We start from the raw sequence: 17311 nt of genomic DNA on the forward strand, positions 1-17311 counted from the left end.
TTTCCAGTAAGCAAGAGGCAGGAAACCGAAACAGATTCTATCTGCAGTTGAAGCTGCGTCTGTAAACTAACTCTCTGTTTCAATAGACCAATCGCTCCCGATATGGAGCACCCCTGAATCGGCAATGATAAAACTTTTGAAACAGAAGACACCTGTCTGAAGAGACATGGTGACATGACATTGATGTTTGTTCCTGTATCAACAACGGCTGTGACAGGAATGTTAGTAATAGAAATCTTAATCGAAGCCTGGACCTGTTCATCATAAATGTCGTTAATGTCTTGAGCTTTGTCAGGTGCAAGGTCATCTCGTAAGTCGGTCTCATGGTCGTACCGTATCGCATTAACATACTCAGAATCAGAGGATTCCTTAGTGCCCCCACTCAAAATTCGCAGCGACCTCTTTGAGGCTGAGAGGCGCTGCCTCTAATTTTCCGCAGGATGTTTAACCTGTTTGTTATTCATGGCCTTAAGTGTTTGTTCCGTTTCATATTGGTGCTGGTTATGTGGTACAAATGCCGGTGTAGAGGGGTAAAATCCACTGGGTGCATTCACTTGTGAATAAAATACTTGAGACGGCTGCTGTCGCCCGATCTTTTGGTTGCCGGCAAAACCATTTCCTTGTGAAGGAAAGTTCGCATTTGGTGCCATTTGAAAATTGTTCCGCGGTCCTCTATTCTGTGAAAAGTTGTTCTGATGTGCTGGGTGGCCTCCGCCTGGCCCATGCCACTTACTATATTTCGACCTATAACTTTGATTGTACACTGGCCCATTTGAAAAATTACCAATCGTTTGTGGAGAATTTCCATACTGCTCAGGCGCAGAATTAAAGGGTGGGTTTCCGTACTGATGTTGTACCTGGTGGTTGTAAATTGGGTGGTATCTCTGCTGATTACTGTAATTGGTTTTCTGCTTCCCTTTAAAGTTATTGCCGTTTGCGTTTTGATAACCGCTGGCAGGTTGGTAACAGCGGTCGCAGTAGCTCGCTCTCTCCTTGGGCGCATTGTTGTCCGCGTGCGATGCATTCTGCTGGCTGCCAGGGAAGAATTTGCCGCTGCCAACCTTGGAGCGCACATCCTCGCTAATTAAATCCAAGGAATCCAGCGCAGAAAGGAATGCATTCGTGTCTTCTTCGGACACATTTACTAGTTTCTCTCTAATAGACACAGGGAGTTTGCTTTTGAGAATCATAATTACGTCCTTGGAAGAAATCGGAGAATCCCAGAATTTACTTTTTGCTAGATACTTCTCAAAGTATCGCCGGAGACTTCCATGCTTCTCATTGAAAATTTCCGCACCATACACCTCCTTCCTTAATCTTTGCTGTACCCCATTACTCCAAAATTTTGCCAAGAACATTTTCTCAAACTCTTCATAATTCCTACACGTGTCTACCATTTCCGTTCCCCATAATGCTGCATCACCAGAAATAAAGCCAGTGACGAACTGAATACGCTGTCTGTCTGTCCAGCTCCTGGGAAATATGCCGGAAAAATTCTTTAGGAACACGATGGGGTGTATTTCTCGCTTCTGCGGATGAAAAACAGGAAAAGTGCGATGCTTAATCACACTTTCCTCTTGCATTAAACTCACAATTGTGGGCGGATCATTTATTTTCCCTACTCGGGACTCAACATGACTGTCGTTTTGCATGTAATCAGGCGGTGAACGATAAGGAGTTGACTGACATTCGTCACCGTCTAAAGAGTTGTTCCCTATAGTTTGCGTATGTGTGTGCGGATTTTCTACCCAGTTTCTCAGCATTCTGACTTCGTCCACTACTTGCTGCTTCCACTCGGGAAGATCCCGTGTAAGTGTCCTCCGAATCTGTCCCAATTCAGAAACTACTGTGTCTCCCGACTTACCAGGAGCAGCTAAGATTTCATAAGTTACATCCTTGACAGTCTCCCTAAGCTCCTCCCTGACCTTCTTTTCGATAAAAATATCTTTACCCTTTATCCATTCACTGTAGTGTTCCGACAATGCCTCCGCGTGTGCTTTCACGGTGCTCTTAACCTGTTCCTCGATATTGATTGAGTCTATCTGCCTCGACAGATCCTCTACTACACCTTCAATGTCAGATACTGCATTTCTAACTGAGTTTATTTCTTTGGTAGCTGCCTGAATTTTTGTGTTTAATGTTCCAGATACTTCAGCTATTTCACTTTTCACCTGTTTCTGCATTTTCTGAATTTGATCACTGATCTTAGTTTGCACCTCACCCAAATGGGTATTTAATTCAGCCGTAATTTCTTTATGCAGATCTGTTTTGATTGTGCCTAGCTCTGTTTTTAATGATTCGCTTACAGCATCTAGTCGGGCGTTAACAATCTCATTTTGTGTTTTTATAGTCTCATTTTGTGTTTTTATATTCTCATTTACTGCGTCAAACTGTTGTTTCAGCATTTCCATTAACGCACAGAGGTCATTTGTAGCTGCAGCGGGACGAGTTTGGACTTCAGGGTCACTTTCCCCTGTTACAGACATGGTTAGTTCAGTTTCCACACGGGAACCTACCATTCGCGACCGTAAAGGGTATGGAATACTATTAACGTCTTCACTCCCGTCTCCTGTTGTCACCTGTCTCTGTTTACTATCTGCCACTTTCGTCAGTAAATCAGGTGCTACGCAAGGCTTTCGTCGTTTGTCAGTGACGTGGTGAGTCCGCTAAGAGCACCGCTCTCGCGTGAGCAACAAATGTAACTCTATCTGGCGAGAAGACAAGATGGAACCTAACCGTTTCAGACAAATGAATGAAGATGCTCTTCACTGCAAATTGCGCACACTATCCACCATGTTGAAAATGCAATACAGGTATACTAACAATGGGGAGAAATAATTTCTATTATCAGACTACGAAGAATTTTACTTTGAAAGATAAAATAAAGCAGATTTTCTATAGCGGGAAGGAGATAGAAAGGATGTGGATCGACTTGGAAAAGCAACGTTGCTACTGAAGCACTACACTGCGTATGCAAAATTCTGACTTACTTTTTGATGGCTTGGTTACCGCTATGTTGTCTCAGCAAATTCGCATCTCTTTTCTTTTCCTTTCTCTCGATAATTAAACTGCGTTATCGACCAGCGTATTTTCTGGCATTCTCACAGAGAGATGATGTGTACATGAAACGACAGAACATATATTAACACAAGCACATACAAATTTTCCAAGAATTTGAACTAATTTTTGGTCAAGTCCCTGTTCAGGCGCCAAGTGTGATGTTACAAAATAGAAGTGATGTTGCTATTCAATGGAAAGTTGGAAATTGAGATTTAACTAACTGTTTTATCAATTACAATTGGCGTAAGAATCATGGATTGACCATTGTCATAAAATATTGCATTATGAGATGTGAATAGTTTTACTTGCGGTTTCGCGTGGCTTGAGGCAGTCACAACTAGCGTGCTATTGATTAAGAAGTTGCGTTATCGTCTTTCTAATTACTTCATGATCGTAGATACGATCATACCCGGTTGTGAAGTTATTGTTATGACAAAAAAAATTTCCTAAGGGACCAGAAAGTTCTTAAGGGCGCAAAAACAACTGTAACATCACACAAAAGAGAAATTCAATATTAAAGCTGATGCAAGAAGACGATAAAACAGTTTTCTTTTTATCAATGTAACACGCACATTGGACTGCTGATCTTGGAGTCTGTAATATTAGCAAATTGCATAATTAAAATGAAAATAATACTGAGGAGATAATAGAAATGAGCACTGCTAAATGATTCAGTATTCCCAGAACAAATATTTATTATAACTAAAACATATATCGTACCTTAAGCTTAATACTACAATGACGGTAGATTTTTATGTCCATATCATGTCCATTGAGCGCTCTTTTATGTAGCCATTGTCCTCTTGAGTCGCTCGTGCTTCGTCACGGTAAGTTACAACAGTTCTTCTTCCTACACTTCACTCAAAACTTAGACGGAACACGTTTTTATTTATTTAGTAAAAATAATTAGATCAGACCGCCACAAATCTGCGTCCGTCTTACTCGAGAAAATCAGTAAAAGTCTTTTTAGCGCTCAAGGCTTCATTTGTTCTCCAGCGAACAAAATAGTGAAGGATCGCATATCCATCCGTACTTTTCTGTTTATATTGCCGCCCAAAGACGACGAACTACATTATCTAGAAAAATTCCACCGTCGCCATGCGACGCCTTATTATATATTAATCATTCTTTATAAACAAGTATTCGCCTTCTGCCTGAATTTGCTGTTTTAATTAAGCCAAAAATAGCGAATATCACACACTCCAGGTTCAATGTATTCCTTGGACATACTCATTGACGATGAAACACTGAAATTACATCGGAATTAAATACAAAAGGAACAATACCGCCTTCACTGCAAGATGAGTGAGACTTCTTTGAGTCTGTGCTTTGATCCTTTCCTGTGAGACCAGTATTAGTTTCCGATAAACCACTGCAGGTTCAATGTATTCCATGGACCTTCGCATTGACGATGAAACACAGATATCGCATCGGAACTAAATACAAAATGCACAATGCCGCAATAAGTACAAGAATAGAGACTCTTCTTACAGTCGGTGCTTTGAGCATTCCCTGTGAGACCAGTATTAGTTTCCGATACACCACTGCAGGTTCAATGAATTCCTTAGACATACATATTGACGATGAAACACTGAAATAACATCGGAATTAAATACAAAAGGCACAATGCCGCCATAAGTGCAAGAATAGAGACTCTTCTTACAGTCGGTGCTTTGAGCTTTCCCAGTGAGACCAGTATTAGGTTCCGATACACCACTGCAGGTTCAATGTATTCCTTAGACATACACATTGCCGAAGAAACACTGAAATTACATCGGAATTAAATACAAATGGCACAATGCCGCCATAAGTGCAAGAATAGAGACTCCTCTTACAGTCGGTGCTTTGAGCATTCCCTGTGAGACCAGTATTAGTTTCCGCTACACCACTGCAGGTACAATGTATTCCTTGTACCTTCACATTGACGACGAAACACAGAAATCGCATCGGAATTAAATACAAAAGGCACAATGCCGCCTTAAGTACAAGAATAGAGACTCTTCTAACAGTCGGTGCTTTGAGCATTCCCTGTGAGACAAGTATTAGTTTCTGATACACCACTCCAGGTTCAATGTATTCCTTGGACATACTCATTGACGATGAAACACTGAAATTACATCGGAATTAAATACAAAAGGAACATTACCGCCTTAACTGCAAGATGAGTGAGACTTCTTTGAGTCTGTGCTTTGATCCTTTCCTGTGAGACCAGTATTAGTTTCCGATACACCACTGCATGTTCAATGTATTCCATGGACCTTCGCATTGACGATGAAACACAGAAATCGCATCGGAACTAAATACAAAATGCACAATGCCGCAATAAGTACAAGAATAGAGACTCTTCTTTCAGTCGGTGGTTTGAGCATTCCCTGTGAGACCAGTATTAGTTTCCGATACACCACTGCTGGTTTAATGAATTCCTTAGACATACACATTGACGATGGAACACTGAAATTACATCGGAAGTAAATACAAAAGGCACAATGCCGCCATAAGTGCAAGAATAGAGACTCTCCTTACAGTCGGTGCTTTGAGCTTTCCCAGTGAGACCAGTTTTAGGTTCCGATACACCACTGCAGGTTCAATGTATTCCTTAGACATACACATTGCCGAAGAAACACTGAAATTACATTGGAATTAAATACAAAAGTCACAATGCCGCCATAAGTGCAAGAATAGAGACACTTCTTACAGTCGGTGCTTTGAGCATTCCCTGTGAGACCAGTACTAGTTTCCGATACACCACTGCAGGTACAATGTATTCCTTGGACCTTCACATAGACGATGAAACACAGAAATCGCATCGGAATTAAAAGCAAAAGGCACAATGCCGCCTTAAGTACAAGAATAGAGACTCTTCTTATAGTCGGTGCTTTGAGCATTCCCTGTGAGACCAGTATTAGTTTCCGATACACCACCGCAGGTTCAATGCATTCCTTGGACATACACATTGACGATGAAACACAGAACTCGCATCGGAATTAAATACAAAAGGCACAATGCCGCCTTTCGTACAAGAATAGAGCCTCTTCTTACAGTCGGTGCTTTGAGCATTCCCTGTGAGACCAGTATTAGTTTCCGATACACCACTCCAGGTTCAATGTTTTCCCTGGACATACTCATTAACGATCAAAAACACTGAAATTACATCGGAATTAAATACAAAAGGAACAATGCCGATATAACTGCAAGGTGAGTGAGACTTCTTTGAGTCTGTGCTTTGATCCTTTCCTGTGAGACCAGTATTAGTTTCCGATACACCACTGCAGGTTCAATGTATTCCATGGACCTTCGCATTGACGATGAAACACAGAAATCGCATCGGAACTAAATACAACATGCACAATGCCGCAATAAGTACAAGAATAGAGACTCTTCTTACAGTCGGTGCTTTGAGCATTCCCTGTGAGACCAGTATTAATTTCCGATACACCACTGCAGGTTCAATGAATTCCTTAGACATACACATTGACGATGAAACACTGAAATTACATCGGAATTAAATACAAATGGCACAATGCCGCCATAAGTGCAAGAATAGAGACTCTTCTTACAGTCGGTGCTTTGAGCTATCCCAGTGAGACCAGTATTAGTTTCCGATACACCACTGCAGGAACAATGTATTCCTTAGACATACACATTGCCGAAGAAACACTGAAATTACATTGGAATTAAATACAAAAGTCACAATGCCGCCATAAGTGCAAGAATAGAGAATTTTCTTACAGTCGGTGCTTTGAGCATTCCCTGTGAGACCAGTAATAGTTTCCGATACACCACTGCAGGTACAATGTATTCCTTGGACCTTCACATAGACGATGAAACACAGAAATCGCATTGGAATTAAATGCAAAAGGCACAATGCCGCCTTAAGTACAAGAATAGAGACTCTTCTTACAGTCGGTGCTTTGAGCATTCCCTGTGAGACCAGTATTAGTTTCCGATATACCACCGCAGGTTCAATGCATTCCTTGGACATACACATTGACGATGAAACACAGAACTCGCATCGGAATTAAATACAAAAGGCACAATGCCGCCTTTCGTACAAGAATAGAGACTCTTCTTACAGTCGGTGGTTTGAGCATTTCCTGTGAGACCAGTATTAGTTTCCGATACACCACTGCAGGTACAATGTATTCCTTGGACCTTCACATAGACGATGAAACATAGAAATCGCATTGGAATTAAATACAAAAGGAACAATGCCGATATAACTGCAAGGTGAGTGAGACTTCTTAGAGTCTGTGCTTTGATCTTTTCCTGTGAGACCAGTATTAGTTTCCGATACACCACTGCAGGTTCAATGTATTATTTGGACCTTCGCATTGACGATGAAACACAGAAATCATATCGGAATGAAATACAAAAGGCACAATGCCGCCCTAAGTACAAGAATAGAGACTCTTCTTACAGTCGGTGTTTGAGCATTCCCTGTGAGACCAGTATTAGTTTCCGATACACCACTGCAGATTCAATGTATTCCTTGGACATACACATTGACGATGAAACACAGAAATCACATCCTAATTAAAAACAAAAGGCACAATGCCGCCTTACGTACAACAATGGAGACTCTTCTTACGGTCGGTGCTTTGAGCATTACCTGTGAGACCAGTATTAGTTCCCGATACACCACTCCAGGTTCAATGTATTCCTTGGACTTACTCATTGACGATGAAACACTGAAATTACATCGGAATTAAATACAAAAGGAACAATGCCGCCTTAACTGCAAGATGAGTGAGACTTCTTAGAGTCTGTGCTTTGATCCTTTCTACTGTGAGACCAGTATTAGTTTCCGATACACCATTGCAGGTTCAATGTATTCCTTGGACCTTCGCATTGACGATGAAACACAGAAATCGAATCGGAACTAAATACAAAATGCACAATGCCGCAATAAGTACAAGAATAGAGACTCTTCTTACAGTCGGTGCTTTGAGCATTCCCTGTGAGACCTGTATTAGCTTCCGATACACCACTGCAGGTTCAAAGTATTCCTTAGACATACACATTGACGATGAAACACTGAAATTACATCGGAATTAAATACAAATGGCACAATGCCGCCATAAGTGCAAGAATAGAGACTCCTCTTACAGTCGGTGCTTTGAGCATTCCCTCTGAGACCAGTATTAGTTTCCGATACACCACTGCAGGTACAATGTATTCCTTAGACATACACATTGTCGATAAAACACAGAACTCGCATCGGAATTAAATACAAAAGGCACAATGCCACCTTTCGTACAAGAATAGAGACACTTCTTACAGTCGGGGCTTTGAGCATTCCCTGTGAGACCAGTATTAGTTTCCGATACACCACTCCAGGTTTAAAAGTTTTCCCTGGACATACTCATTGACGATGGAACACTGAAATTACATCGGAATTAAATACAAAAGGAACAATGCCGATATAACTGCAAGGTGAGTGAGACTTCTTAGAGTCTGTGATTTGATCCTTTCCTGTGAGACCAGTATTAGTTTCCGATACACCACTGCAGTTTCAATGTATTCTTTGGACCTTCGCATTGACGATGAAACACAGAAATCATATCGGAATGAAATACAAAAGGCACAATGCAGCCTTAAGTACAAGAATAGAGACTCTTCTTACAGTCGGTGTTTGAGCATTCCCTGTGAGACCAGTATTAGTTTCCGATACACCACTGCAGATTCAATGTATTTCTTGGACATACACATTGACGATGAAACACAGAAATCACATCGGAATTAAATACAAAAGGCACAATGCCGCCTTACGTACAAGAGGAGAGACTCTTCTTACGGTCGGTGCTTTGAGCATTACCTGTGAGACCAGTATTAGTTTCCGATACACCACTAGAGGTTCAATGTATTCCTTGGACATACTCATTGACGATGAAACACTGAAATTACATCGGAATTAAATACAAATGGCACAATGTCGCCATAGGTGCAAGAATAGAGACTCCTCTTACAGTCGGTGCTTTGAGCATTCCCTGTGAGACCAGTATTAGTTTCCGATACACCACAGCAGGTACAGTGTACTCCTTGTACCTTCACATCGACGATGAAACACAGAAATCGCATCGGAATTAAATACAAAAGGCACAATGCCGCCTTAAGTACAAGAATAGAGACTCTTCTAACAGTCGGTGCTTTGAGCATTCCCTGTGAGACCAGTATTAGTTTCTGATACACCACTGCAGGTTCAATGTATTCCTTGGACATACACATTGACGATGAAACACAGATATCGCATCGGAATTAAATACAGAAGGCACAATGCCGCCTTACGTACAAGAATAGAGACTCTTCTTACAGTCGGTGCTTTGAGCATTACCTGTGAGACCAGTATTAGTTTCCAATACACCACTGCAGGTTCAATGAATTCCTTAGACATACACATTGACGATGAAACACTGAAATTACATCGGAATTAATTACAAAAGGAACAATGCCACCTTAACTGCAAGATGAGTGAGACTTCTTAGAGTCTGTGCTTTGATCCTTTCTACTTTGAGACCAGTATTAGTTTCCGATACACCACTGCAGGTTCAATGTATTCCATGGACCTTCGCATTGACGATGAAACACAGAAATCGCATCGGAACTAAATACAATATGCACAATGCCGCAATAAGTACAAGAATAGAGACTCTTCTTACAGTCGGTGCATTGAGCATTCCCTGTGAGACCAGTATTAGTTTCCAATACACCACTGCAGGTTCAATGAATACCTTAGACATACACATTGACGATGAAACACTGAAATTACATCGGAATTAAATACAAAAGGCACAATGCCGCCATAAGTGCAAGAATAGAGACTCTTCTTACAGTCGGTGCTTTGAGCTTTCCCAGTGAGACCAGTATTAGTTTCCGATACACCACTGCAGGTACAATGTAATCCTTAGACATACACATTGCCGAAGAAACAATGAAATTACATTGGAATTAAATACAAAACTCACAATGCCGCCATAAGTGCAAGAATAGAGAATTTTCTTACAGTCGGTGCATTGAGCATTCCCTGTGAGACCAGTATTACTTTCCGATACACCACTGCAGGTACAATGTATTCCTTGGACCTTCACATAGACGATGAAACACAGAAATCGCATTGGAATTAAATGCAAAAGGCACAATGCCGCCTTAAGTACAAGAATAGAGACTCTTCTTACAGTCGGTGCTTTGAGCATTCCCTATGAGACCAGTATTAGTTTCCGATATACCACCGCAGGTTCAATGCATTCCTTGGACATACACATTGACGATGAAACACAGAACTCGCATCGGAATTAAATACAAAAGGCACAATGCCGCCTTTCGTACAAGAATAGAGACTCTTCTTACAGTCGGTGCTTTGAGCATTCCCTGTGAGACCAGTATTAGTTCCCGATACACCATTCCAGGTTCAATGTATTCCTTGGACATACTCATTGACGATGAAACACTGAAATTACATCGGAATTAAATACAAAAGGAACAATGCCGCCTTAACTGCAAGATGAGTGAGACTTCTTAGAGTCTGTGCTTTGATCCTTTCTACTGTGAGACCAGTATTAGTTTCCGATACACCATTGCAGGTTCAATGTATTCCTTGGACCTTCGCATTGACGATGAAACACAGAAATCGAATCGGAACTAAATACAAAAGGCACAATGCCGCAATAAGTACAAGAATAGAGACTCTTCTTACAGTCGGTGCTTTGAGCATTTCCTGCGAGACCAGTATTAGTTTCCGATACACCACTGCAGGTTCAAAGTATTCCTTAGACATACACATTGACGATGAAACACTGAAATTACATCGGAATTAAATACAAATGGCACAATGCCGCCATAAGTGCAAGAATAGAGACTCCTCTTACAGTCGGTGCTTTGAGCATTCCCTCTGAGACCAGTATTAGTTTCCGACACACCACTGCAGGTACAATGTATTCCTTAGACATACACATTGCCGAAGAAACACCGAAATTACATTGGAATTAAATACAAAAGTCACAATGCCGCCATAAGTGCAAGAATAGGGACTCTTCTTACAGTCGGTGCTTTGAGCATTCCCTGTGAGACCAGTATTAGTTTCCGATACACCACTGCAGGTACAATGTATTCCTTGGACCTTCACATAGACGATGAAACACAGTAATGGCATCGGAATTAAATGCAAAAGGCACAATGCCGCCTTAAGTACAAGAATAGAGACTCTTCTTACAGTCGGTGCTTTGAGCATTCCCTGTGAGACCAGTATTAGTTTCCGATACACCACCGCAGGTTCAATGCATTCCTTGGACATACACGTTGTCGATGAAACACAGAACTCGCATCGGAATTAAATACACAAGGCACAATGCCACCTTTCGTACAAGAATAGAGACTCTTCTTAAAGTCGGTGCTTTGAGCATTCCCTGTGAGACCAGTATTAGTTTCCGATACACCACTCCAGGTTCAATGTTTTCCCTGGACATACTCATTGACGATGAAACACTGAAATTACATCGGAATTAAATACAAAAGGAACAATGCCGATATAAGTGCAAGGTGAGTGAGACTTCTTAGAGTCTGTGCTTTGATCCTTTCCTGTGAGACCAGTATTAGTTTCCGATACACCACTGCAGGTTCAATGTATTCTTTGCACCTTCGCATTGACGATGAAAACAGAAATCATATCGGAATGAAATACAAAAGGCACAATGCAGCCTTAAGTACAAGAATAGAGACTCTTCTTACAGTCGGTGTTTGAGCATTCCCTGTGAGACCAATATTAGTTTCCGATACTCCACTGCAGGTACAATGTATTCCTTGTACCTTCACACAGAAATCGCATGGGAATTAAATACAAAAGGCACAATGCCGCCTTAAGTACAAGAATAGAGACTGTTCTAACAGTCGGTGCTTTGAGCATTCCCTGTGAGACCAGTATTAGTTTCTGATACACCACTGCAGGTTCAATGTATTCCTTGGACATACACATTGACGATGAAACACAGAAATCGCATCGGAATTAAATACAAAAGGCACAATGCCGCCTTACGTACAAGAATAGAGACTCTTCTTACAGTCGGTGCTTTGACCATCCCCTGTGAGACCAGTATAAGTTTCCGATACACCACTCCAGGTTCAATGTATTCCTTGGACATACTCATTGACGATGAAACACTGAAATTACATCGGAATTAAATACAAAAGGAACAATACCGCCTTAACTGCAAGATGAGTGAGACTTCTTTGAGTCTGTGCTTTGATCCTTTCCTGTGAGACCAGTATTAGTTTCCGATACACCACTGCAGGTTCAATGTATTCCATGGACCTTCGCATTGACGATGAAACACAGAAATCGCATCGGAACTAAATACAAAATGCACAATGCCGCAATAAGTACAAGAATAGAGACTCGTCTTACAGTCGGTGCTTTGAGCATTCCCTGTGAGACCAGTATTAGTTTCCGATACACCACTGTAGGTTCAATGAATTCCTTAGTCATACACATTGACGATGAAACACTGAAATTACATCGGAATTAAATACAAAAGGCATAATGCCGCCATAAGTGCCAGAATAGAGACTCTTCTTACAGTCGGTGATTTGAGCTTTCTCAGTGAGACCAGTATTAGTTTCCGATACACCACTGCAGGTTCAATGTATTCCTTAGACATACACATTGCCGAAGAAACACAGAAATCACATCGGAATTACATACAAAAGGCACAATGCCGCCTTACGTCTTACGTACAGGAATAGAGACTCTCCTTACGGTCCGTGCTTTGAGCATAACCTGTGAGACCAGTATTAGTTTCCGATACACCACTCCAGGTTCAATGTATTCCTTGGACATACTCATTGACGATGAAACACTGAAATTACATCGGAATTAAATACAAATGGCACAATGTCGCCAAGGGTGCAAAAATAGAGACTCCTCTTACAGTCGGTGCTTTGAGCATTCCCTGTGATATCAGTATTAGTTTCCGATACATCACAGCAGGTACAATGTATTCCTTGTACCTTCACATTGACGATGAAACACAGAAATCGCATCGGAATTAATTACAAAAGGCACAATACCGCCTTAAGTACAAGATTAGAGACTCTTCTAACAGTCGGTGCTTTGAGCATTCCCTGTGAGACCAGTATTAGTTTCTGATACATCACTGCAGGTTCAATGTATTCCTTGGTCATACACATTGACGATGAAACACAGATATCACATCGGAATTAAATACAAAAGGCACAATGCCGCCTTACGTACAAGAATAGAGACTCTTCGTACAGTCGGTGCTTTGAGCATTACCTGTGAGACCAGTATTAGTTTCCGATACACCACTCAAGGTTCAATATATTCCTTGGACATACTCATTGACGATGAAACACTGAAATTACATCGGAATTAAATACAAACGGAACAATACTTCCTTAACAGCAAGATGAGTGAGACTTCTTTGAGACTGTGCTTTGATCCTTTCCTGTGAGACCAGTATTAGTTTCCGATACACCAATGCAGGTTCAATGTATTCCACGGACCTTCGCATTGACGATGAAACACAGAAATCGCATCGGAACTGAATTCAAAATGCACAATGCCGCAATAAGTACAAGAATAGAGACTCTTCTTACAGTCCGAGCTTTGAGCATTCCCTGTGAGACCAGTATTAGTTTCTGATACACCACTGCAGGTTCAATGAATTCCTTAGACATACACATTGACGATGAAACACTGAAATTACATCGGAATTAAATACAAAAGGAACAATGTGGATATAACTGCAAGGTGAGTGAGACTTCTTAGAGTCTGTGCTTTGATGCTTTCCTGTGAGACCAGTGTTAGTTTCCGATACACCACTGCAGGTTAAATGTATTCCTTGGACCTTCGCATTGACGATGAAACCCAGAAATCATATCGGAAAGAAATACAAAAGGCACAATGCCGCCTTAAGTACAAGAATAGAGGCTCTTCTTACAGTCGGTGTTTGAGCATTCCCTGTGAGACCAGTATTAGTTTCCGATACACCACTGCACATTCAATGTATTCCTTGGACATACACATTGACGATGAAGCACAGAAATCACATCGGAATTAAATACAAAAGGCACAATGCCGCCTTACGTACATGAATAGAGACTCTTCTTACGGTCGGTGCTTTGAGCATTACCTGTGAGACCAGTATTACACTCCTGGAAATTGAAATAAGAACACCGTGAATTCATTGTCCCAGGAAGGGGAAACTTTATTGACACATTCCTGGGGTCAGATACATCACATGATCACACTGACAGAACCACAGGCACATAGACACAGGCAACAGAGCATGCACAATGTCGGCACTAGTACAGTGTACATCCACCTTTCGCAGCAATGCAGGCTGCTATTCTCCCATGGAGACGATCGTAGAGATGCTGAATGTAGTCCTGTGGAATGGCTTGCCATGCCATTTCCACCTGGCGCCTCAGTTGGACCAGCGTTCGTGCTGGACGTGCAGACCGCGTGAGACGACGCTTCATCCAGTCCCAAACATGCTCAATGGCGGACAGATCCGGAGATCTTGCTGGCCAGGGTAGTTGACTTACACCTTCTAGAGCACGTTGGGTGGCACGGGATACATGCGGACGTGCATTGTCCTGTTGGAACAGCAAGTTCCCTTGCCGGTCTAGGAATGGTAGAACGATGGGTTCGATGACGGTTTGGATGTACCGTGCACTATTCAGTGTCCCCTCGACGATCACCAGTGGTGTACGGCCAGTGTACGCTCCCCACACCATGATGCCGGGTGTTGGCCCTGTGTGCCTCGGTCGTATGCAGTCCTGATTGTGGCGCTCACCTGCACGGCGCCAAACACGCATACGACCATCATTGGCACCAAGGCAGAAGCGACTCTCATCGCTGAAGACGACACGTCTCCATTCGTCCCTCCATTCACGCCTGTCGCGACACCACTGGAGGCGGGCTGCACGATGTTGGGGCGTGAGCGGAAGACGGCCTAACGGTGTGCGGGACCGTAGCCCAGCTTCATGGAGACGGTTGCGAATGGTCCTCGCCGATACCACAGGAGCAACAGTGTCCCTAATTTGCTGGGAAGTGGCGGTGCGGTCCCCTACGGCACTGCGTAGGATCCTACGGTCTTGGCGTGCATCCGTGCGTCGCTGCGGTCCGGTCCCAGGTCGACGGGCACGTGCACCTTCCGCCGACCACTGGCGACAACATCGATGTACTGTGGAGACCTCACGCCCCACGTGTTGAGCAATTCGGCGGTACGTCCACCCGGCCTCCCGCATGCCCACTATACGCCCTCGCTCAAAGTCCGTCAACTGCACATACGGTTCACGTCCACGCTGTCGCGGCATGCTACCAGTGTTAAAGACTGCGATGGAGCTCCGTATGCCACGGCAAACTGGCTGACACTGACGGCGGCGGTGCACAAATGCTGCGCAGCTAGCGCCATTCGACGGCCAACACCGCGGTTCCTGGTGTGTCCGCTGTGCCGTGCGTGTGATCATTGCTTGTACAGCCATCTCGCAGTGTCCGGAACAAGTATGGTGGGTCTGACACACCGGTGTCAATGTGTTCTTTTTTCCATTTCCAGGAGTGTAGTTTCCGATACACCACACCAGGTTCAATGTATTCCTTGGACATACTCATTGACGATGAAACACTGAAATTACATCGGAATTAAATACAAAAGGAACAATGCCGCCTTAACTGCAAGATGAGTGAGACTTCATAGAGTCTGTGCTTTGATCCTTTCCTGTGAGACCATTATTTGTTTCCAATACACCACTGCAGGTTCTATGTATTCCTTGGACCTTCGCATTGACGATGAAACACAGAAATCGCATCGGAACTAAATACAAAAGCACAATGCCGCAATAAGTACAAGAATAGGGACTCTTCTTACAGTTGGTGATTTGAGCATTCCCTTTGGGACCAGTATTAGTTTCCGATATTCCACTGCAGGTTCAATGTATTCCGTAGACATACACATTGACGATGAAACACTGATATTACATCGGAATTAAATACAAAAGTCACAATGCCGCCATAAGTGCAAGAATAGAGACTCTTCTTACAGTCGGTGCTTTGAGCTTTCCCTGTGAGACCAGTATTAGTTTCCGATACACCACTCCAGGTTCAATGTATTCCTTGGACATACTCATTGACGATGAAACACTGAAATTACATTGGAATTAAATACAAATGGCACAATGTCGCCAAGGGTACAAAAATAGAGACTCCTCTTACAGTCGGTGCTTTGAGCATTCCCTGTGAGATCAGTATTAGTTTCCGATACACCACAGCAGGTACAATGTATTCCTTGTACCTTCACATTGACGATGAAACACAGAAATCGCATCGGAATTAAATACAAAAGGCACAATACCGCCTTAAGTACAAGATTAGAGACTCTTCTAACAGTCGGTGCTTTGAGCATTCCCTGTGAGACCAGTATTAGTTTCTGATACACCACTGCAGGTTCAATGTATTCCTTGGACATACACGTTGACGATGAAAAACAGATATCGCATCGGAATTAAATACAAAAGGCAAAATGCCGCCTTACGTACAAGAATAGAGACTCTTCTAACAGTCGGTGTTTGAGCATTCCCTGTGAGACCAGTATTAGTTTCTGACACACCACTGCAGGTCCAATGTATTCCTTGGACATACACATTGACGATGAAAAACAGATATCGCATCGGAATTAAATACAAAAGGCAAGATGCCGCCATACGTGCGAGAATAGAGAATCTTCTTCCAGTCGGTGCTTTGACCATTCCCTGTGAGACCAGTATTAGTTTCCGATACACTACAGCAAATACAATGTATTCCTTGGACCTTCACATTGACGATGAAACACACACATCGCATCGGAATTAAATACAAAAGGCACAATGCCGCTTTAAGTACAAGAATAGAGACCCTTCCTACAGTCGGTGCTTTGAGCATTCCCTGTGAGACCAGTATTAGTTTCCGATACACCACTCCAAGTTCAATGTATTCCTTGGACATACTCATTGACGATGAAACACTGAAATTACATCGCTATTAAATACAAAAGGAACAATGCCGCCTTAACTGAAAGATGAGTGAGACATCTTAGAGTCTGTGATTTGATCCTCTCCTGTGAGACCAGTATTAGTTTCCGATACACCACTGCAGGTTCAATGTATTTCTTAGACATACACATTGACGATGCAACACTGAAATTACTTCGGATTTAAATACAAAAGGCACAATGCCGCCATAAGTGCAAGAATAGAGACTCTT

This window comes from Schistocerca americana, chromosome 5, assembly GCF_021461395.2.
Source record: "Schistocerca americana isolate TAMUIC-IGC-003095 chromosome 5, iqSchAmer2.1, whole genome shotgun sequence".
Taxonomy (NCBI): domain Eukaryota; kingdom Metazoa; phylum Arthropoda; class Insecta; order Orthoptera; family Acrididae; genus Schistocerca; species Schistocerca americana.